Raw genomic sequence first — 20,236 nt, forward strand, 5'->3', positions numbered from 1 at the left:
AACATAAAATAACAACAGAAACAGTGAGCAGATACAGCCTATAAAAGATAACCTAAGTACATTTGCTTGTATGATTCAAAGTCTCTGTAACACACAGTTTAAAGTCAGAGAGTGGGATGAACATGTTAAGTTTCAACTTTTTCTGATGTACATTCCACATTGATGGAGCATTGTAACAGAATGCAGTTTTACCAAATTCAGATGTTGCACGTGGTGCGCATGCGTATCCCAAGTGCATGGTTTTTCCATGCATTTGGATGTTCATGATTTCTTGTTGTTGTTGTTAAATGAATACCACTATATGATCACACAAGTGAAGATTTATGTAGTCTACACATTTTGTATTTTTGTTTTATATTATTGTTATAATTTGTGTAGTATGAGTGACTACTATATGTCTCAGTTCATCCTTAACCACTGATGCGAATTTAGCTCGATGACCCTGCAAGTCCCGTGTCCAGAATTTGATGCACTGTTTTCTACAGAATAAATGAACGTGAGCCATCCAGCTGAGAGTGATTCATGCAAAGATACACCCCGTCACATTGGTGCCGTGACCCGGATATTATAGGGTCATGGTTCAGAACAAGGAACTAAGATATCAATACGCCCCCTAGAACTAAAAACAGGTAAGAAAGATTCACTGTGACAAACCGGGGATGAATGCAGGGAATAACTTTGTCTTTTTTTTCTTTCTTTTTTTACAGGAACGTAATTGCTGTTTATATACAGTATAGCAAAGACCCATTTGTACACCCGTAAACACATTTCTTAACCATACATTTTGAACAACTTTAAAATCAAAACTAAGAAACATGAATAACCAAGGTTTTACAAATGACATTCCCTGACCTCCTTGCCTGGGGTTACTGCTAAAAAGAAACCTTTCTCTAAAAAAAAAAATCTTTCTCCATTACAGTGTGCCCAGTTTTCACAGTTCAATTCAAAATCTGTACATACATTGGAGTTTCGGTCGTTCTTATATATGGGATTAGAATATGTACATACATACGGAAGGGTTACAACTTGTACCACACGGCAACCTTAGAAAATCGGATTTATTCCTAGCAATTTTTGTAGATTCATGGGAAATAGAAACAACTTCAAGAATAAAGTATAATAATAGTTTGTCATTCATTCAAAAAAATATACATTAGCTTCTGCATCTGTTGCACCACTCTATAGGACGGTATTGGGGGGCCCTTCCAGGGGCTTTGTGTGACAACTTTTAAAACAGCTTATTCCAGTCTCTGGTTGCCTCCATGAGGTGCCTCTGACCGTGCCCTATCCAGTCCTCTTGGTTGTTGAAGAGTCGGCCACAGAACCAGCAGTCGAACATGGCCAGACGCTCCACGCCGCTCGATAAAGTGTTCACAACCTCGTATTTTTTCCTGCTCGTTTTTCTTAACTTAAGTTTTAAAATGAACCTCTCTCTGACGTTGCTCTCTGACGGCCAAAGTATCAGACCGCTGCTGTGTGTTGTTTTTGTTGACGGACATCTCTCAGGAGGGAGTCCAGTCTGGCTAAGGCCATAGAGGGCTTGGACCGTTTTTGGGGACAGCGCCACCTTGGTAACAGCACCTTTGTACCTTCTGACTGACCTCATGATATTGGCCACTTCAGGAATGTCAGTGTCAGGATGGTTGAGCACCACAACTGGCTGATTGCGACGCGGGCACTTGATCTCCTGTAGCGAGCTGAACGGGGATAGTCTCAGTGTCCTCTCCGCATCTTTGGGTACAGGCTCCCATAGCGAGGGACCCTCTTTCTCAGTCGACACTTTGCTCGAGAGCCTCTTAGATTTAGGCGGGGTTCTGGGATCTCGTCGAACAATGCTTTCCTGCGCCTCTTCCTTTGGCTTGGTGGCCGACTCGGCTTTAGGGCTAGGGAGGATCCCTTCAGCGCCTCTATGCCCTCTTGCTCTCTGGCTCTGACAGATTGGGGGGACAACAGAGTGGACAGCCTTGAAGACGTGACAGGTCTGTGGGCAGCGTTTTGGATGGGGATGCATTTTGTCATTCCAGTAGTGACAGATGGGTTTGATGACATCAGAAAATAAGGTGTCTGCATGGAACTAGTGGCTAAGTAAATAGGCGTATTGGCTGAGGAGTGAGCACCACCAGTGAGAAACCCACTACCATTAGCAGTTCTGACTATCTTGTACACAACTTTACTTCCTCTACCATCGTTGGCTTGGCCTTTCGGATTCGCAGCCTTGCTGTCCTGACTATTCAGAAGTATCCCCGACTTAGCCGGAGAGATATATCTATGGAGGAAAGCTTGTCGTCCAGTGTGCAAAGCTGTGGATTTATCTGCCGAGTTCACAGGCATTGTCAAAACTTGAGAGCTTGGGGCCTGGGAGGTGACTGGCCTCTGGACTAAATAACAAGTCGGCTGAGACGGCTTATCTCATGGAGCGCCGTGTGCCGCGTCTGAAAAGAGCAGAGAGCCTTTAAAGGCCTGTGAAATATGTAGGGGGTCAGACAGGGCCGCTTTAAGGGGGGGCTAGCTGGGGCGGTGGCACAGGGCCTCGCGCTTTGGAGGGCCTCGCGTGAGGCAGGGTAAAAAAAATAAAAAATAAACTTTTTTTTTTTTTTTTTTTTTGGTACCCTGGCTGGCGAGGCCCTCCAAAGCGCCAGGCAAGGGACCATATTATTATTTTTGCCTTTAATACATTTCTAAATGTTCACACATGTGATAATCATAGTCAATCATACATCTAAAATCTAGCATACCTGTAGGACAGGGAGATTCTTAGCAACAGAAAAAAGTAATTTCCCCCTATGACACCTTACGTGAAACGTGAAAATAATTTTTGGGCGCGCGTTGACACTTGTTGTGCATAGTGACTGCTTAGTGCAACGGACAAAATGCAGAGGGAACGAGACCGAGGAAGAAAATGTTAATCGGGTGCTGAAAAAAGAAATACAAATAAAAGAAAGGAAGGCTTCAGGGCCTCGCTTAGAGGTTCGTTCGAAACATTTCTAAAAACAAGTGAGGCTCCCGTTAGCACCGAAGAAGCTAACGTTACTGCTAGCACTAGCAATGCTAGTAGTAGCACGGCACAGCCCCCCCTGAGAGGCAAAGATGATGTCTCTGAGGTGGAGGAGGACAACTGCTACACCGGCAGCAGTGGGGCTGCCCAGCCCCAGGTGATGATGGTCAGGAGTGGCGAAGTAGAGGATACGGAGGCGGAAGATGGAGCTACTCAGAGCAGCAGCAGGGCTGAGAGTGATGGAACGCAAGACGAGCCTACGGTGTTAGATATGTCATGTATGATGATCCTGGTAAATTGGCCGGTACATATCTCTACAGTTACAGAAGTGATCATTAGAAGAGGTCCCCCAAAGATGAAACCTGGATTTAGTTATCCTAAAAATAATGAGAACAGGAACTTTAGTGAAACTTTATTTCTCCGAAAACTACCAAATGGGGAAAAAATAGAAAGAAAGTGGCTTGTGTACTCTCAAAAACGGGACATGTCTTTTTGCTTTTGCTGTAAGCTTTTCAACATAAAGGATAGGCCTACATGGTGGTGAGTAACATCATGTCAATAATGGCTTGTGCGTATTTAATGTTGGGTATGATGACTGCTTTATCCTAAATCCTAATCCTTTACGAGTATAAAAGGTTTGAAATGAAACAAACATGGTTGTAAACTATCTAAATAAGTAGATATGCTATTGTCTATCAGCACAGCATGTGAGCGCATTTCTTGCAATATATCGGTGCGTGCGTGTCGCGCGGTTATAACAGTAGCCTACATCATTATAAAAGGCCTCGCAAATCTGACTTCGCACAGGGCCTCGCATATCTCCCAAGCGGCCCTGGTTGGCAGGGGGTATTTGTCAGGGATGATGGCCTTGTTTACCGCTCTCAGATCCACACAGAGAGCGGTAAACAAGGCCATCATCCCTGACAGGGGCACATGGGAGAAAAACTGTGTATAGGTCGTCAAGTTCACAAGGGACACTGTGGCTCCAGTGTCTAGGAGGAGCGGCAGAGTGACATCACCAACCATCCACGAGCATGTTTTGAATGGCGCTCGTCCTGAGCTGACATTATGGATGACTGTGGTAGGTGACTGGGAAGCTCTAGCTGGGGCAGACCTGCAGACCTTGTGAAAGTGGTTTAGTCTCCCGCAGTTGGAGCAGGTTTTACCACGGGCTGGGCATGTCTGAGCTCTTGAATTGTGTGCAGAAGAGCCACAATTCCCACACGGCTGGTGTGGCTGGTCGCGTGACCGAGAGGCCAGTAAAACGCTCTCCCCGCCGCTGGCTGTACTCACGTGGAGGAGGGGCACCTGTAGGCTGTGCTCGCCCGCTGCCGGTGAGCTGGGAGAGGCTGAAAAACTAACCGCACATTCCAAGGCTGTTTCAACCTGGACCGCTATGTTCAGAGCTGCTGATAATGTAAGTTCATCATTTTCCAGCAACAGTTTTTCCCTAATCTTGTCACAGTTCGTGTGTAAGATGAGTTGGTCTCTTATCATTTCGTTCTGTAATGTCCCGAACTTGCATAAGCTCGCCAAACCCCGCAGATCAGCCACATACTGTGTCACTGTCTCACCTGTACGTTGGTGTCTTCGTCTGAATATGACGCGGCGGAGAAGAGTTCAATAATTGTTGTATTGTTGTATTGTTCTTCCCATGATGGATGTATGTTTATCTTGTAGATAGTAATAGTTATTTGTCTGTATTATCTTGTAGATACTACTATTTATTTATTTATTTTTTTTTTTTTTTTTTTTTGTCTGTCTTACATGTAACGATGAATTGAAAATCAAGGACCCCAATTGAAATAAGCCAGTGGCTTTCTTGGGTTTTTATCCTTTTAGATGACCTTGTATGTAATATGTACTTCCATGTACCTACTTCTGCAAATCTTCTAATAAAGTTTTCAATCAATCAATTTTCAATAACGGAGACTGATACTCAGAGCTTCAAGTCGGAGCGTACTCCATTTATTCAACATCGTAACATAACACGGCACTGTAGTGAAGTCCAAACTGTCGTAAAACTACAGACGTAACAATTTTCTCGGCTGATAACAACATCGTTAATTTTATTACGAGTCACGTTCACTTCGCATGAATTACACTAGGCAGTGCGGCTCACATGCCTGTAATAACTCCGCATAACCAGTAGGTAATGTGCGTACGCAAGGTGAATACACGACGTAGAGCTACGATCGTTTCCACGGTCAAATTGACTCACATTGAAATTCTATTCTATAAATCACTACGTTGACGTGGTTTTCTACGTACGACACGGGTAAGATCAAAATCTTGATCTAAGCACTTTCTATAAATGAGGCCCCTTGACATGTGGCCAGCCGGAGTCCGATCTGAACCTTGTAATCATTAGACGCCGGCTCTACCTCCTGTGCCACAGCCGACCCAAAAAACCATAGTATTCATAATTTGTGCTTCTTACATAATTTTTTGGTGCACACATTTCTTTGTGCATACATTTCTTTGTGCATACATTTCAGTTTGTATAATTCTTTCCTGTAATATGTGGCATCCAGGTAGAAATAAGCATTTTGTGTTTACGGTCTCTGTTGTATATGTAACAAGTATGTGCACTGCTCTGAGAAATTAAGGGAACACTTCAAGGATATGCCCCCCCAGACCATCACTGACACACCAAAGCGGTCATGCTGGATGATGTTGCAGGCAGCATAACGTTCACCACGGCGTCTCCAGACTCTTGTCACATATGTCACATATGCTCAGTGTGAACCTGCTCTCATTTGTGATGAGAACGGGGCGCCGATGGCGAACCTGACAATTCTGGTGTTCTCTGGCAAATGCCAATCGAGCTGCACGGTGCTGGGCTGTGAGCACACTAGTCCCACTAGAGGACGTCGGGCCCTCATGCCTCCCTCATGGAGTCTGTTTCTGACAGTTGGTACCTTAACTGTACATAGCTCATAACTATATACCTCTAACTACCGTACTTGCCATACTGTACCTATCACTATCACTGTCATGTTTTTATAGTATCACTATTTGCACTTCTGGTTAGATGCTAAACTGTGTTTCATTGTCTGGTACTTGTACTCTGCAATGACAATAAAGTTGAATCTAATCTAATCTAATCTAATTACAGTGAGGCAGCGGAACACACACACACCCCCCCCCCCACCCCTCCATATCTCTATCTATCGCACATTACTCTCTTCTCACTCACCTTTCTCTTTTTCTTTTTTTTCCATGCTCTTTTGAGGGTTGGGATAAGGATGTTAAAAGGATGTTAGTAAGGATGTTGAAAAACCAAACAAAAAAGAAATGCAGACTGCTCTACTCTTTATTCTGAGAATTAGATAACAGACACGGTCTCATAGATTCTCCAATATGGAAACACAATTTAATTTGTTAGTTATTACAATCATAATTCATCGACAGTTAAGAAACTACGATATCGTGCCTGACGCGAGATCCAACCATATTATCCAGTGGGCGTTCAGATGTAACATGTTCTATACTGTTCCGTCTTTACACAGTGCAAACTTGTATTCACTGATGATGTCAATCAGTTCACAACATCTCAGAAGGTGAAGCCCTGTAACCTTGGCTGAAGGTCAAAGGTCAAAGAGGAACAATAGAGGTTAGAGAGGATGTGTTTGGGTGACAATAGTCGTCAGCCATCATGGCTGGATCGACTTTAAAACCTGTGACCTTGTTGACTGTTTCTGCCGTATCATCACAGAAGATGTGTGTGTGGGTGGGTGCATGTGAGTGTGTGCATGTGGGTGTGTGTGAGTGTATGTGCATGTGCATGTGCATGTGTGTATGTATGTGTGTGTGTGTGTGTGTGTGTGTGTGTGTGTGTGTGTGTGTGTGTGTGTGTGTGTGTGTGTGTGTGTGTGTGTGTAGCGTTTGGAGCCTATACTGAATCTCTGGCTGGCTGCTCTCATGGAGATTTGGCCACTGTCTCAGGGGAAATGTGCATATTATGCCCTTACAAATTCTTCAATGTAAAGTTGAATTGTCCATTTGTAATAACTGCAACGTAAACAGTGGCACGTGTATATTAGAGACTGGTGTCTATTTCCATAGGAAATCATTATTACTTAACTACAGGTACCCATATAAGTGGTCAATCATACATATTACAGTAACTCATCCATAAATGCAACATGTACCCCCTCTACCCCTATCTGGTCTAGCCTCTACCTCTAAAATGACCTAATTCACTGCGTGACTGGCAGTGAATTTTGAATCCTTGCCGTCAACAAGAAGGAAATATACCGTAGTTACATTTATTCAATTATCTCCAGATTTCTGAAGTGCTGTTTCCGCTGTCCTTCCCGCCCTGACAGGGGGCGTGTGGCTTGTCGCCAGAGGCCGCTGGTCCGGCTAAGTGGATTGTAACTCTGACGTGAAGGAGTGTCTCTATAACAGCCTCAGAGTCTGAAGGATGTGGAGGGAGTTATACAACACTTTGGGCCGGTTTCACAGACAAGGCTTAAGACTAATCCTAGACTAAAAAGCATTGTCAATGGAGATTTTACATTCAAAGTGTGTGATTTAGTCCAGGACTTGTCTTGAGCCTTGTCTGTGAAACCGGCCCTTTGTTTGCGAAGGTTTCCAGCTACGTGCTACATGCTCAAGCTTCTAAACCCAATAAGGCGTTATGGAACAGCTATCATTTGCATGGTAGGGACTTGTGAGAAGATAGATACAGTAGTTTATATACCTACCTAATATATAATATACCTATAACGTTTGAATAGGCATCAACCACTCCATCCATCCTATCATCCAGTGTGCTCCTCTCATCGATAGGAGCTCTAACCTTGTGGCCCTGAGGAACACAGGTTGTGGTTGTGGCCCTGAGGAACACAGAAGGTGAAGGTGAGAAAATAATATAATTCTTTCACCATCACCGCCGTGTCCTTCTTTGATGAAAAGAGACAATAGGTCAACACGTTTTCGGTGGGATAAGTGTATGTCTTTTCTGCTGCCTTCAAACCACCACACTCACACACACACACACACACACACACACACCACAGACAGACTTGAGAAACACTAACACACACACACACACACACACGTACACACGTACACCCAGTCCCCTGGTGTTTCCCTGCGTTGGCGTCTGACCCCTGATCTTTTCTTTATTCATGCATTCGTTATTTCTCCTCTGGCTAATAGTGGTAACTATCCTCCTAACGAGATCTTACTATTCCCACGCCGGTCCTACACACAACCACACAACCTGTTGTAATATGAGAATTAACACTCATTTACAAAAAGCTCAATCTGAATTTCTAATTGTGTGATTTATTCCCGAAGAACAACATCTTTTAAATGTCACTGCATTTATTGTGTTCAAAATTCATGTATTGTTAAGCGAACCTGTTCGATAGATCGTTGACTGTCTCTCTCCTAATCTCATGGGGCTGTGACACCACGTCATTGTGCTGCAGGTATGAGGTCAGGGTGGATATTGTTCTTTTAGGTCTGTCTTCATGGCTCCCCGTGACTTCTTCCCTGCAGCCCCATCACGTTGGTTGCCTGGCATACAGATGGGCTGGTTTAGTGGTAACACTCATTCATATTCAGGTGATATTTGCGTTGTCTTTGCTGTAAAGGACTGATAGATACTCTGCCTCGCGTTGCCGTAAACAAAATGGAATATTTCTGATGCAGCTCCTGACTCTTTTTGAAGATGCTCTCTCTCTCTCTTTCTCTCCCTCTCTCCCTGTCTGTCTTGTCTGTTTGTATCTCTGTCTCTGTCTCTCTATCTGTCTGTATCTCTTGCTCACTTCATCCATCATATGGATGTTTTAGACTGCCATTGTGTCATAGCATGTCAAATACGCATATCACACACCAGTGGTGGCTGGTGGAGGTAGAAATCGGAGGATGGGCTCATTGTAATGCATGGAACGGACACACGTGTTTGATACCACTCCTCACTCCTTTCAGTACAATGGGCCGTCCTTGGATTTCTATGTCCACCAGCCTCCACACGCCAGTCACACACTTTTCTAATGGAAATTTCTCCGTTCTAGTCTGAGGTTGCTGTCTCATGGGGGTCCCAGGGAAAATGATTTGACATGAATGATCAAGATTCAAGATTGCTTTATTGTCTGTCACAGAGTGACAGAAATTCTCCTTTGACAGGCTTTGTGCAGTTCATGAATCCGGTTTCCACATTAAAAACACACATAGGTCACACATACAATAAAAACAGACAGATATAACAGTGTTTATAAAATGTAGTGCCTATTTAAGTCCAGTCATTTAAAAATAATAGTAAAAAAAAAAAAACATCTTCAATGTTTTCCCCTAAAAGTAATTATTTCATAGATATATGAGGCTGGTGGTGGGGTAGAAATCTGAGGTATTTGATAACGTTCCTCATTCCAGGAAATGCCATCACGTCCGGAAGCAGTGTTGAGATAAATGAACTCAGTTGGCCTCCACTCTTCCGCCAGTCTTATTGTTCTTCTCCTCATGCATTACCACACCATTACCACAATTCTACTGAAACAAATTTCCTTCCACTCTTGAAACAGTTCACACAATCTGCCTATATCCCTGATTGCACTAATCAGGGCCTACTGGCACTCCATCAGTCAGGATATGAAACTATTTCATAGATTCACTGAATATAACATGTGTTATAAGCTACTGCATGTTTTGTGAGAAGGAATTGTGTGAAAATGAACTTGATCGAATGGACTAGCCTACTATCTGACTATATGACAAGGGCAGCCAGTGACAACTGTCCGTCATGTTTAATCCATTTGGGACAGAGAGAGTCAGTCAGAGTTATGTGTCTACAGGTGAGTCATCGGATGATATCAGGTTGGACATCGAAGCGGTGGAGGGGAAGGGGTGTGATGACGTATGGAGCGGAGCATAATCGGCATCAGTGTTCGGCGACTCGTATAAATAACGGAAAGTCCGAGAGGCGGGGAGAAGCGCTCTCTCCCAGACTCCGCCGTGCGACAGGTAGGGCTTTTCAACTTAAGAGTTTATCCGTTGCTTGAAAAAGACTTCTATTTGATACATTTTCGTTAAATGATGGCCTCTTTCGTTCATCGGGAACGACCGACTTGTTTGAGAAGCCTAGTATTTTTAAAATTGTGATTATTTTTTGCCTCACATGATATCTGATAGTTTTTATCATGGTGCTGCTCGATGGACATTTCTTCTGCAGCTGGTTTATGTGTTAGAATAGTGAAATAAAAACATAAAACAAAGGCTTTGTTACAAAATGCGTTCTTGCACTCTATCTAGAGCGTATACCAAGTGCAGTAGCAAGAACACATTTTGGAACTTTCTGACTGCAACAAACGAATGTAGGCTATAATATAGTATAAATAATAGAGTAATATTTTATTTGGGCAGGATAGATACACAATACTTAAAATTATTTTAAGATGGTTATCATTAAATGCTTGCAGATAGTCCACTGCAGATCGATGTGAAGAGACATCCACTGTGCAAGTTCTTTTGGCTACCTCCAATGGATTTTGCTTCATGATTTGGTCTCAAAGTAGAATCAATGTTATTTATTTCGTTCTGTTATTTATGGTAATTAACGAAACTTCTGAAGAGGGACGCTGCGCAGCGCCGGGGGTCTGCTGTGACACAGGTAAGAGGGAGAGCATATTCTCTCCTATGTGTCTGTTTTAGAGCAATCGTCTGTTTGCTTCTTGGACATCACTAAAAGTGTCTAGTTGAAGTGTGAACTCCACTGTCCCCCCCCCCCACACCAGGGGAAGCTGCTGGAGGTAGTCAGAAATCGGAGAACGGAATGAGGAATGATACCAGTGGTACCAGTACCATGTTTGATACAATTCCCTATTCAACTCCATGCATTACAATGAGCATGTCCTCAGATATCTACCTCCACCAGCCCCCCCTGCTCCACACTCCCTACCTCTTGATACCACACAAGCATCACCCTCTCTCCCCCATGTAACCTGCCCTTGTCTCTGCTCGTACACTGGTTGGTAACACACACTCCAGGCTATCCCACTCCTCTACTGCCTTCAAACCACTTCACCCACCAACACACACACACACACACACACATACACACTCCAGGCTATAGGCCAGAGCTACAAATCATGCTGTATAAATATGTGTGATTAATGTATTTTATATTTCTGCAGAGGGCTGTACACTGGACCCAGACTGCCTTGGTGATAGTAAACATTGGCCTGCCGAAGAGCAGAAGGAAACCCTTGGAGCTTCAGCGGGGGATACGCTGCTGCGAATGCTCCACGCCACCAACAGGGGGCGACCTCAGTAATGAAAATTAACCACTGTCCCTGCCTGACATGAGAACCCAATTCACTATACACATCCATACAAACGTTACTGCTGCAAAAAAATAAATAAATGCCACAGACACACAGCTGGAGGAAGTGAGTGAGTAAACTATAAGCTCTAAAATGTATGTTTAAAGTGATTAAGTTGTCTTAATGCTTCAGTTCAAATATGCATCGTACAATCCACTGGATATGGAAAGAATGGAAAGAATGTAAATATGTAGCAAATAAATCTTTACTTGCACTATTGAAGTGTGTGTGTTTCCTAGGTCACATAAAAAAAGAACTGACATGTGGATTCAGTGTGTTCAGCTATTCTATGCCTACGAAGCACACGTGGATGCAGAAGAATGACCCACATGCACTCAAGGGATTGTGATATAAAACAGTACCTTTATATTCCTTAATATAAACTAAACAGATATAAAACACTGCCCAGGTTTAACATTTAACATTCCTGTAAACAAAGCATTCCGACAGCTTCCGCCAGTTTCTCTTTCGTATCCTCCGCATCTGAAAAAAGTGACCAACAGTCTGAACATTAACTGCAAACTTCTGCTTCACAGTCAGGGAGGGAGGGAGGTTCTTCAAGTCTTCATCGAAGCAGCGCAACCTTTCATGGCTGAGGAGAGGGAGAGACAACTGCAGTTGAGAGATTCAGTCTCGATTGCAGTGCGAACACAAACGACGAGGTTAATTGCAACATTGTAACATATTGTAAATAACTACCCCTAAATCGTAACGAAATGTTGGTCTGGAAGCGGCCTAAATCTAGCTTCAATCTGCTTTTTTTCTGTTCTCCGGTCATAATAACTCGCTGCCTTTCTGCGCAGCCTGAATCAAAGTGGACTGTCTGAATGGTGGCGGAGGAAATTCTTTGGTGGCGGCCCGCCACGAATAAATGCATATAGAGGAAACACTGGTGTGTGTGTGTGTGTACCTTGCCAGAGGAGGTTAGCCGTTATGGGGGCTGATAAAGACTACAGAGTCTGTGTGTGTGTGTGTGTGTGTGTGTGTGTGTGTGTGTGTGTGTGTGTGTGTGTGTGTGTGAGTGAGTGGGTGGGTGGGTGGTTGGGTGGGGTGAGTGAGTGAGTTTGTGTGTGTGTGTGAGTGGGTGGGTGGGGTGAGTGAGTGAGTGAGTGAGTGAGTGAGCGTGTGTGGGTGTGTGTGTATGTGTGTACCTTTCCTGAGGAGGTGGGCGAGGGGCTGTTACAGGAGTCAGTGGACTTGGTGGAGGAGTGGTCGTCTGACGAGCGTTTGGAGTGAAGCAAGGGCTTGTCTCTGCTGTGGGAGGGTTTAGGCTGGAGGAGGGCTGGGGACAGCCTGGAGGACCTGGGGGGGGGGGGTTCAATCGACAGTTCAATCGTTTTTAGACTAGGATCTATTCATACAACAAGGGACACAACACTGTGGCATTTCGAAGAGAGAGCCTCAGCCAACGTTGGACCCGGAAACACGTCACGACTTAACAACCGAATAGCCATGTGTGTTTGAGGTCAGGCACAGAGTGAAACCTTGAAGAAGGAGGCAGCTTGGTTGAATCACTCATTAGCATCATGGGGAATCACTCATTAGCATGGGAGTGAGTACGCAACTCTCTTTCTATCGGTTGACGTCCAGCCTATTTGTGGTTGTGTGTGTCTCAGGTCAAGTCTCCTGTTATAGGGAGCTGCTGCCATTCAAACAACTACATTTAGACGACTAGACCATCTTCCTCGTTATTCCTTTCCTCACAATATATATATATATATATTTTTTTATATTATCATTGGAGACGACAGAGATAAAACATTCAATTCACAGTTGCTCAACGTTCTTTTATCTCTTAACGTTAAGATGTGTTGCTGGCTACCTGTCCGTGCCATGTGGGTGTGTGGGTGCGGGGGAGTCGTCCAGCAGGTCGGCGGTGTCGTTGGAGGCGGGGGTCCGCCTGCTGTTGCTGCTCCTCGAGGAGGCGGCGGTCTGGGGGGGCTCCTCAGAGGACATGAAGCGCGGCCGCTGGCCGATGCCAGTGGGCTGCTGGAGGCCTGACGACTGCTCCTCCGCACCCAACACCTGGGACAAAACAACACAATGACTGGACATTATTCTATTCTTTTGTTAAATATGTTTTAGGGCATTTCGGCTTTATTGGGATAGAGACACGTAGAGATTGACAGGAAGGATGGGTGAGAGAGAGAGAGAGAGAGAGAGAGAGAGAGGAGGATTACATGCAGGATATGTCGACGGCCGGAATCGAACCGAGGACCCTGCGATGATATGGCATGCGTGTTAGTGTGCTACGCCACTTACACACCTCTATTATATTTGTAACATCTTTTTTCATCTTGCTGTAACCAAATGGGGCAATAAAGACATTCTGAATTTGAATCTTGAATTCATGTCATTCATGTCAAGGGGGCATTGAGAGAATTAAAAGTGCACTGTATGCTGTTTATACAACTTGAACGTTCACACCTACAAACGTACTGTCCAAACGTGACGCGGTCTGGTCAATTAGTCCGCAAGTCGCTGCGACACAATCGCTAATCAACTAACACAGCTTGTTTTGTGAGACTGCTAACAATGTAAAGTAGTGTTATAATTTAATAGGTAGCAGTGGGGATTACTCACCGAATCCATTGCATTGCAGTATTTTGGCTTGACTAGTGAGTTTGTGTTGTGATTTTCAACAACGCTGAAATGTATTTCCGTGTTTCAAAATAAAATTGGTTGCCGACTTGCAGCCCAAATGACCAAACCGTGTCACAAATATGTGAGACATCCATCCATCCATCCATCCATCCATCCGTCCATCCGTCCATCCAACTATCACCCACCGAGACCAGGGCCCTGATGGTGGCCTCGTCCAGCTGGGACCAGGGCGTGAAGGAAGAGCGGATCCACCTCAGGAACAGACCATGCCACTTCTGTCTCAACTCAAACACCAGGCCTGCCATCTGAGAGAGAGATGGGGGGGGGGGGGAGAGAGAGAGACGGAGGAGAAAGAGAGAGGGGGAGAATAGTTTAATAAAATGTCAGAGAGTGAGAGGCAGAGTGAAAGCTGCTTTTCTGATGAAACACCCAGCTGTCTTCAGGGCCCAGTTGTTCAAAACTTTTAATCTGGATCAGAACAAACCTGATTCTTTTTTTGCTATCCAGGATCAGATCGAGCTGACTGATTTCCCCTATACGACTCAAAATCAGCCAGATAGATCTGATCCTGGATAGCAAAAAAGAAGAATCATTCTGATCCAGATTTAAAGTTTTGAACAACTGGGCCCAGGGGTCAATATGACTCCTTTTTCAGACTGAAGGTTGAACTGCTAGCCCTGCTAGCCCGAGTCCTTTCACTATGGCTGAAAAATGTAGATATACACACACCGCTACAAACAGGTCATGTGAGCGCTGCAAAAACAACACACACACACACACACACACCTCTCTAAACTCATAACATCTCCCTCACCTCTCTGTCGAGTTTGAAGTTGACCCACTCGTCAATCTTCATCTGGGCCAGGTGAGATGTGGAGCGGTCCTCCTCCTCGCTGTCGCTGCTCTCGTTCACCTCCTCATCTACACAGAGAGAGCAGCGGTAGTGATGGTTACCGGCACATGTATTACCTCATGTATTAGTGGTGGTTACCAGCACATGTATTCCCTAATAGACACGCATTTACATTTTACATTTACATTTTTGGCATTTAGCAGACGCCTTATTCCAAAGCGACTTACAATCAATACATTTGAATACTAAGCATGTGAATCAGCAGTCCACCATTCGTTGCAGGAAGAGTACTCTAGCTCGGGCCCGGGGCCACTGATTATCGCCTTTTATCGCCTTCTACTAAAACTTTTTTTTATTTTTTATTTTTCTGGAGAAACTGAGAAACAGTACAAGGGGGGCAATAGAAGTTCTTAGGGACACAGTAGAGGGGAAAGCGGGTGTCTTTAGGAGACGTAGTGGTGAGGGTCAGAAGATGTCTCAGGAGGAGCAGTTAAGATGTAACCTGAAGAGATGGGTCTTCAGTCTACGGCGGAAGATGGGTAGTGACTCTGCCGTTCTGACAGCCGTTGGGAGCTCATTCCACCAGCGGGGAGCCAGTGTTGTGAAGAGACGTGATCGGGCAGCCCGACTGCTGTGTAGAGGAGGTGGGGCCAGTCGGCCAGCCGAGGTGGAGGAGCGGAGTGAGCGGGCAGGGGTTTGGGGGGTTACCATTTCCTTCAGGTAGGCAGGGGCTGTCCCTTTAGCTGCCTGGTATGCAAGCACCAGGGTCTTGAATCTGATGCGAGCTGCTATCGGGAGCCAGTGCAGGGTGCGAAGGAGAGGGGTGACATGCGAGTATTTGGGGAGGTTGAATACCAGCCGGGCAGCAGCATTCTGGATGAGCTGCAGAGGTCTAATGGCTGAAGCGGGGAGCCCAGCCAGGAGTACATTGCAGTAATCCAGGCGGGAGATGCCTTAATCAAGCAGTAATCAAGAGTTGCGCTGCCTCTCTGGTAAGGAATGGTCGTATCCTTCTGATGTTGTAGAGGAAGAATCTGCAGGAGCGAGCCGTTGCTGCAATGTTCTCCGCACAGGAAAGTCGGTTATCCAGGATCACTCCAAGGTTCTTGGCTGTCAGGGAGGGGGTTACAGTAGAGTTCTCCACTGTGATGGAGAAGTCTTGGAGAGGGCAGGCTTTCCCGGGAATGAAGAGGAGCTCGGTCTTGTTAAGATTGAGCTTGAGATGGTGGTCAGCCATCCAAGTTGAAATGTCAGCGAGACATGCCGAGATACGGGTTGCCACGTGTACATCAGACGGGGGGAAGGACAGGAAGAGTTGAGTGTCGTCTGCGTAGCTGTGGTAGGAGAGCCCATGTGAAGAGATTACCGAGCCAAGAGACTTGGTGTAGAGGGAGAAGAGTAGGGGCCCTAGGACGGAACCCTGGGGTACTCCAGTGGAGAGGGTTCGTGGAGAAGATAGCGATTCTCTCCAGGTCACCTGGTAGGAGCGGCCCGCCAGGTAGGAAGAAAACCAGGAGTGTGCGGTGCCAGAGATGCCCAGGTCTGAGAGGATGGAGAGAAGGATCTGGTGATTGACTGTGTCGAAGGCAGCAGACAGGTCAAGGAGAATGAGAACAGAGGAGAGGGAGGAAGCTTGGGCAGAGTGGAGGGCTTCCGTGACGGCAAGGAGCGCAGTCTCAGTGGAATGCCCAGCCTTGAAGCCGGATTGGTGGGGGTCTAAGTGATCCATCTTCCGGAGATAGTCAGTCAGTTGTTTAGATGCCGCGCGTTCAAGGGTTTTGGAAGGGAAGGAGAGAAGGGATACAGGTCTGTAGTTGTGGACAGATGATGGGTCAAGGGTAGGTTTCTTGAGGAGAGTCTTGACTGGCTATTTTGAAGGCCGCTGGGACAGATCCAGTGGATAGGGAGGAGTTGATTAGGGTGGTAAGGTAAGGAAGGATATCGGCGGAAATGGATTGGAGAAGGGGGGTGGGGATGGGGTCAAGAGGGCATGTGGTTGCCCGCTTTGATGTGATAAGTGTGAGAATCTCATCGGGGGAGAGGGGGGAAAAAGATGACAATCCAGAGATCGAGTGTCGAGGGGAGAGTTTGGAAGGGGTGTTAGCATTGTTAGTGGGAACAGTGTTAGCATTGTTAGTGGGAGGAGGGAGCGGTGGGGGGGCAAAGGTGCTGCTGATGTCGTCCACCTTTTTTTCAAAGTAGGTGACAAAGTCATCGGCGGACAGGGAGGAAGGAGGAGGGGGAGGAGGTGGATTAAGGAGTGAAGAGAAAGTGGAGAACAGTTTTCTAGGATTAGAGGCAGAAGAATGTATTTTTGAATGATAGTAGGATGTTTTAGCAGCTGATGCCGAGGAGGCGTAGTTGGCAAGGAGAGAGTGATAGAGGTTAAGGTCATCAGAAAGGCCAGTTTTTCTCCATTTCCTCTCAGCTGCTCTGAGCTCTAGTCTACAAGCATGTAGCGGTCGATACACGCAAGACTTTCATGAATCGAGGTTACGACAAGCAATCTTAGTCTTTTTTTTTTTTCTTTTGCTTTATTGTCTGTCACAGAGTGACAGAAATTCTCTTTTGACAGGCTTTGTGCAGTTCATGAATACGGTGTCCACATATATAACAGTGTTTATAAAATGTAGTGCCTATTTAAAAAGTCCAGTCATTTAAAAATAATAGTAAAAAAAACAGTATTATGATTTAAAAAGCTAAAATGTTGTGGTTTAAAAGAAAAACAGTGTGCTTCCTATTTTAAAATGTTCAACCTACCCTTGACCCACCATTTTAAAATAGGAAGCACACTGTTTTTCTTTTAAACCACAACATTTTGCAGTGGGAATGAATGATTTGTTATATGTGTTTTTCCGGGCCAGTGGAGTTCTGTAACGGCGGCCTGATAGAAGTGGCTGAAATGATTGCATTCTAGTCGATTTTATTGGCTATTTCGTTTTAATTTCGTAAATTTTCGTAGCGATAATTGACATACAAAAAGGATGCGCCGTTTTTCATCCGATAAAGAGAGAGAAGTCTAGCTTACCTTTCTGCATGGTGGGCTCCTGAAGGGCGCTAACGGGGAGTTTGGCGCAGCCCCCAAATAGGGCCACCGAGAGGGGAGTGACCGCGGTGCAGCAGCGGATGCTGGCTATCCTATGAGCTCGCGTCATCTCGTCATAGATCAGCCAATCGGTGGGCAGGGACTGGACAGCCACCACCTGGCCATTGGCTGGGGGGATCTGAGGGTTGGGGACAAAACAACAACATGGAGTTCCTACAGTCACACGAGCATACCTTTGTAGAATGCATTGTCAATAGTAATAGTTCATTGTAAATGGTAATGTAAATGGCATTTGTCTCTTTCATGGTGTACTGAGTTGGGGGTAATACTGTTTACGTACTTTGGGACACTTGAGTATTTGCTGAGGATGATGTATAAAGCTTGGTCTTCCACAGAGAGTAGAGAGCCCTATAAAAAGCAACTCTAGCGCTTTCTGCTTCTTTTCCTGCTCTTGAGAACACAGACCTAATTGATTCACAAGCCTCCTACATTATGGGCCAGTTTCCCCTGATTGAACAGGTTAAGCCTAATAATCCGAACACTTTACTAAAAAAAGCATCGTCAATGGAGAATCTTCTATTGAAAGTGTGTTTTTAATCCTAATTTGTAAATTGTTTTTATTTTAGGGTATTTCTGCTTTATTGTGATAGAGACAGTAGAGATTGACAGGAAGGATGGGTGAGAGAGAGAAGGGATGACAAGCAGCATAGGTGGATGGCCAGAATTGAACCAGCGACCCTGCAATTACATGGCATGCACCTTAGTGAGCTACGCCACGCAAACGCCCCAGTGCTAGTTCCTATAACGGGTGTATGGGAATGTGTAGTGTTTGGCGGCCTACCTTTTTGTACTGTGTCTGGCTGAGGACGGAGGTGGGGTGCAGGCGGACCCTCTTCTCCTTGGTCCCGGACAGAGAGCAGGTCTCCCGGTCCACATGGATCAGGTTGGGGTACAGCCCGGCCACCAGGGCTGCCTTCACCACCGGCCAGCTCTCACTGTTCTGGTTGACGTCGCGGATGTCCCCGGGGCCGCGCGCCCGCACACACCCTGGAGGAACACACAAGGGAAAACTATCGACTTCCTGTTCATTACGCTTTCGCGCAAGGAAGCCTTTCTTTTGGGTCCTAAATTCTCTGAAAGAACACAACGTTAAGACCAGGAAAAAACATCAAGAGAGGGAGCGGTCCTTACAGAGTTACGCTAGTTGAGTAATCTGCTAACGAGAGATAAGATATAAAGACTCCTGACCCTCCCAACCAGAGGTGGTAACGGTCAGGTAAGTCTCACCAGTAGTTCTGAGATATCCATGGTGGCTTATAAATGCTAGACTAGGCTAAGCTCAGTAATGCTAGGCTGAGCTCAGTAATTCTACACTAAGCACAGTAATGCTAGGCTAGGCTAAGCTCAGTAATGCTAACCCAGGCTAAGCTCATAATGCTAGGCCAGGCTAAGATAGGTGTTTAACAGGTAAGTCTCACCCATAGCTCTGAGCTGCCCCAGCAGCTGTGTCCTCATCCCTACGATGATCTCCAAGGTAGCCTGGGACAGGTAGTTCTTCTCACAGAAGGACCTCTCCCAGCCGTCGCCACGGGCCTTCTGCCACGCCTACAACAGAAGACACAGGAAAGGCAGACACATGTCACCTTATTCAATGTGCTGTCTCTATCAGGACAGCTTGAAAAGGTTCCCACTGGAAAGAAATGTTTTGATTGGAGACACAAGAGATAAAAGTCCGTAATGATCTGACGATCAGTGAAAAAGTGGGGTGCGGGGGGGTTGAACCCGTGTTTCCCACATGGAAGACACCACTGCAACCATTAGGCCTAGAGGACATCCTCATGGTCTGAGGGAGATGCTTGAGTTGTACATGTCTCAGGCAGGACTACCTCATCAAAAGAGCATGACTCCAATCCACCTCCGCTACAGCTATATGGCTCTAGTCTGAAACTACAACAACAACAACAAAAAAACAGGCTCCCCTCTGTCCTCACCTGGAAGGCTCGGAGAAGAGCCATGTGGTCGCTGAAGGTGCCTGCGGTGAACTGTTTGCGGCACAGCATGGCGGCCCTCTTCTGGGAGGCCTGGGTGGGCAGCACAAAGGGGTCGCGGTGGGCCAGGGTGCAGGCGATAGTCAGGATGGGGTTCAGACACTTGAGGGCCACGGCACACAGCACCATCTTCCCCAGGTGGGGCTCCACAGGCAGGTCCACCAGGTAGTGACCCAGCTCCGTCAGGTCCTCCCATTGGTCCATGGCATCTATGGTCTGGAGGAGGGGGAGGAAGTCAGTGGAGGTCAATGGAATAGTCTTGTATACCCCCCCCGAACGTCAGGTAATATACTAGTAAATGGCATAACTAAGATCAGATGTTATCTAGGCAGACAGTCTCCTTAAACCTCCATC

At 45.8% G+C, this 20,236-nt stretch overlaps 1 pseudogene across 1 annotated transcript in view; it reads right to left on the reverse strand.

Moving 5' to 3' along the window:
* Positions 1-1,228: 1,228 nt before the first annotated feature.
* LOC308150439 (3'-5' RNA helicase YTHDC2-like) overlaps positions 1,229-20,236 on the reverse strand; it is a 28,380-nt pseudogene continuing 9,372 nt past the window's right edge. The window contains exons 20-28 of the transcript in view: positions 19,826-20,098; positions 19,313-19,439; positions 18,676-18,881; positions 17,817-18,012; positions 14,750-14,856; positions 14,121-14,240; positions 13,154-13,356; positions 12,483-12,624; positions 1,229-1,930 (exon numbers count right to left, since the gene is read on the reverse strand). The product of the transcript in view is annotated as a 3'-5' RNA helicase YTHDC2-like (transcript). The remainder of the gene's footprint in view (positions 1,931-12,482; positions 12,625-13,153; positions 13,357-14,120; positions 14,241-14,749; positions 14,857-17,816; positions 18,013-18,675; positions 18,882-19,312; positions 19,440-19,825; positions 20,099-20,236) is intronic.

This window comes from Nansenia antarctica, assembly GCF_963989245.1.
Source record: "Nansenia antarctica genome assembly, chromosome: 2".
Taxonomy (NCBI): domain Eukaryota; kingdom Metazoa; phylum Chordata; class Actinopteri; order Argentiniformes; family Microstomatidae; genus Nansenia; species Nansenia antarctica.